We start from the raw sequence: 4,773 nt of genomic DNA, 5'->3' as shown, positions 1-4,773 counted from the left end.
CCATCACCGATCCAATGCCTACGAGCTTTTCACATATTGTTCTTCGCTTATTTACTTTTCCGTTGCTACTGTTACAATCACTACAAAACCCAAAAATATTACTTTTGCTATCGTTACCGTTACTTCCATATTACTTTGTTGTAGATTTTAAGTTATCCAGGTGTGGTTGAATTGACAACTCAACTGCTAATACTTGAGAATATTCTTTGGCTCCCCTTGTGTCAAATCAATAAATTTGGGTTGAATACTCTACCCTCGAAAACTGTTGCGATCCCCTATACTTGTGGGTTATCAAGACTATTTTCTGGCGCCGTTGCCGGGGAGCATAGCTCTATTCTTTGAGTCACTTGGGATTTATACCTGCTGGTCACTATGAAGAACTTGAAAGACGCTAAGACAACAATTTATCCCTCAACTACGAGGGGAGGTAAGGAACTGCCATCTAGCTCTACACTTGATTCACCTTCTGTTTTGAGTAAGCTTGCGACACCTAAACCTGCTTCTGCTATTCGTTCTGATATGTCGCATGTTATTGATGATGCCACTTCTGCTATGCATGATACTTATGATGAAACTACTTCTATGCTTGATACTACTGTGCCACTTGGTGAATTTCTTGATGAACAACTTGCTAGGGCTAGAGAGAATGAAATTATTGATAATATTGATGAAAGTGATGATGAAGACTCTTCCCCTAATAAATATGAATTGCCTATTGTGCCTGAGGGCTATGTTATGGATGAAGCAGTTGCTAACGAAATTTTTGCTTGCAAAGATAGACATGATGTTAAGAAATTATTGGCTAAATGGAAGCAGCAATCTCTTAATGCTAGAATGAAACCTGATCCTGCTTTTGCTACTTCACCTATATGTGTTACTGATAAGGATTATGAATTCTCTGTTGATCCTGATATAATTACTTTGGTTGAATCTGATCCTTTTCATGGCTATGAATCTGAAACAGTTGTGGCACATCTTACTAAATCAAATGATATAGCCACCCTGTTCACTAATGATGAGAAATCTTGCTACCTTTATATCCTTAAAATATTTCCATTCTCATTAAAGGGTGATGCTAAGATATGGTTTGATTCTCTTGATCCTGGTTGTGTGCGTAGTCCCCAGGATATGATTATTACTTCTCTGCTAAATAGTTCCCTGCTCATAAGAAACAAGCTGCTTTAAGGCAAATATATAATTTTGTGCAAATTGAAGAAGAGAGTCTCCCACAAGCTTGGGGGAGGCTTCTCCGATTACTTAATGCTTTGCCTGGTCATCCTCTCAAGAAAAATGAAATACTTGATATCTTTTATAATGGACTAACCGATGCTTCCAGAGATTACCTGGATAGTTGTGCTGGTTCTGTTTTTAGGGAAAGAACACCGGATGAAGCTGAAATTCTATTGAATAATATGTTGACAAATGAAAATAATTGGACACTTCCTGAACCTATTCCCAAACCAACTCCGAAGAAGAGAGGCGTTCTATTTCTCAGCCCTGAAGATATGCAAGAGGCAAAGAAATCTATGAAAGAAAAAGGTATTAAAGCTGAAGATGTTAAGAATTTACCTCCTACTAAAGAAATACATGGTCTTAATTTACCGCCTGTTGAAGAAACATATGATCTTAATCCTCCACCTATTGAAGAAACTCATGGTCTTGATAACCCGACACAGGTAGTAAAGGTAAATTCTCTCTATAGATATGATAAAGCTGAAATCCCTCCTACTAAAATTGCTAGCCAATGCTTGGATGAGTTTGATAACTTTATGGTTAAGCAAGAAGATTTCAATGCTTATTTTGGTAGACAATTTAAATACAATTCCGATACGCTTGAACACTTGGGTGATTATATGTCTAGAGTTAAAGGTGAACTTAAACTCATTACTAAACATGCTTCTATGGTTACCACTCAAGTAGAACAAGTACTTAAGGCTCAAAATGATTTGCTCAATGAATTGAATAGTAAGAATACTGATTATGCTGTTAGAGTGGCTACTAGAACTGGTAAGATGACTCGGGAACCTTTGTATCCTGAAGGCCACCCTAAGAGAATTGAACAAGATTCTCAGAGAAATAATATTGATACACCTAGTCCTTCTAAAAAGAAGAAAAAGAAAAACGATAGGACTTTGCATGCTTCTAGTGAACCTATTGCTGAACCACCTGAGAATCCAAATGATATATCTATTTTTGATGCTGAAACACAATCTGGTAATGAACATGAACCTAATGAAAATGTTAATGATGATGTTCATGATGATGCTCAACCTAGTAATGATAATGATGTAGAAATTGAACCTGCTGTTGATCTTCATAACCCACAATCAAAGAATCAACGTTATGATAAGAGACTTTGTTGCTAGGAAACATGGTAAAGAAAGGGAACCATGGGTTCAGAAACCCATGCCTTTTCCTCCGAAACCATCCAAGAAAAAGGATGATGAGGATTTTGAGCGCTTTGCTGAAATGATTAGACCTATCTTTTTGCGTATGCGATTAACTGATATGCTCGAAATGAATCCTTATGCTAAGTATATGAAAGAAATTGTCACTAATAAAAGAAAGATACCGGAAGCTGAAATTTCCACCATGCTTGCTAATTACACTTTTAAGGGTGGAATACCAAAGAAACTTGGAGATCCAGGAGTACCTACTATACCATGCTCCATTAAAAGAAACTATGTCAAAACTGCTTTATGTGATCTTGGAGCCGGTGTTAGTGTTATGCCTCTCTCTTTATATCGTAGACTTGATTTGAATAAGTTGACACCTACTGAAATATCTTTGCAAATGGCTGATAAATCAACTGCTATACCTGTTGGTATTTGTGAGGATGTGCCTGTTCTTGTTGCAAATGTTACTATTTTAACGGACTTTGTTATTCTTGATATTCCCGAGGACGATATATGTCTATTATTCTTGGAAGACCTTTTTTGAATACTGCAGGGGCTGTTATTGATTGCAACAAAGGCAATGTCACTTTTCATGTTAATGGTAATGAGCATACGGTACACTTTCCGAGGAAACAACCTCAAGTCCACAGTATCAATTCTATTGGAAAAATTCCATCAATTATTTTTGGAGGTTTTGAATTTCCTCTACCTACTGTCAAGAAGAAATATGATATTCTTATTATTGGGGATGTGCATATCCCCGTTGAGGTAACATAGTGTTATTCGAAATTTCTCCAGTTCCATGTTAGTCGGAATGAGTTTGTTAACAAGACTTGATCAACCTTGTTAGTGGATTCCTTTTGATGAGCATGAGATGGATGAAACTAGAAGGCACAACCTTCTGTACCTCTCTCTACTTTCTGTTATTTAGTTGAAATAAAGAAAAAATAGTATTTTCTGTCAGTTTTCTGAATTATCTGTGGCAATAAACCAACTTAGGCCAAAAGCCTAAACTTGGGGGAGTACGTATTTCCCACCGACATTACATTTATGTTCACACACTCATTGCTAGATGTCGGTGCTCATACTCTTTCACTGTAATATCCATGCTAGTTTATTTTCTTTTTCTTGCTTTCTTCTTGTGTGTTTGATAAACCTTAAGAAAAAAATAGTGTAGCTTTTAGTTAGTTTACTTTTCTTGCTGTAGTAATAATAATTAAAAAGAAAACTCAAAAAGATTTCTCGTTCTTCTTTTGCTTGTTGGGAGCTTTCCCGTGTAAATAGTTTTATTTCTTTTCTTTGGGGGTCGATAGGAGAAGACCATAATTAAAATTGTTGAAGTGGCTCTTATATGCATTATTGTTGATTTAACCAAGAGCCCATATTGCCTTGTCTTCTCCTGTTTATTGAATGCTCGCAGATTACAGCTTAGCCCAATGAACGTGCACTCTTATTATTATTCACATCGTTCAGTCGTGCAAGTGAAAGGCAATTATGACGATATATGATGGACTGACTGAGATGAGAGAAGCTGGTATGAACTCGACCTCTCTTGTTTTTGTAAATATGATTAGTTCATCATTCCTGATTCAGCCTATTATGAATAAACATGTTTGCAATGACAATTAGAGATTATAGTTGCTTGTGCCATGCTTGATTAGCTATGAGTTATAATGGTTTACCTTGCGTGCCAACATGTTATTAAAATGGTTGTGATGTGGTATAGTGGGGTGGTATCCTCCTTTGAATGATTTAAGTGACTCGACTTGGCACATGTTCACACATGTAGTTGAAACAAATCAACATAGCCTTTACGATATTTATGTTCATGGTGGATTATATCCTACTCATGCTCATACTCAATGTCTATTAATTTTAATGCATGTTCATGACTGTTGTCGCTCTCTAGTTGGTCGCTTCCCAGTCTTTTGCTAGCCTTCACTTGTACTAAGCGGGAATACTGCTTGTGCATCCAATCCCTTAAACCCCAAAGTTATTCCATATGAGTCCACTATACCTTCCTATATGCGATATCTACCTGCCGTTCCAAGTAAATTTGTATGTGCCAAACTCTAAACCTTCAAATGAAATTATGTTTTGCATGCTTGAATAGCTCATGTATCAACTAGGGCTGTCCGTATCTTCCATGCTAGGCGGGTTATTCTCAAGAGGAGTGGACTCCGCTCCTCACTCACGAGAAAATGGCTGGTCACCGGGATGCCCAGTCCCATGCTTTATGCAAACTAAATCAAAATAATTGCAAACAGAACTCCCCCCGGGACTGTTGCTAGTTGTAGGTACTCGTTGTTTCAAGCAAGCCATGGATTGATGCTTGTTGGTGGAGGGGGAGTATAAACTTTACCATTCTGTTTGGGAA

Source organism: Triticum aestivum, chromosome 3D (assembly GCF_018294505.1).
Source record: "Triticum aestivum cultivar Chinese Spring chromosome 3D, IWGSC CS RefSeq v2.1, whole genome shotgun sequence".
In the NCBI taxonomy this organism is placed as follows: Eukaryota; Viridiplantae; Streptophyta; class Magnoliopsida; order Poales; family Poaceae; genus Triticum; species Triticum aestivum.
This window is presented reverse-complemented; position numbering follows the sequence as displayed.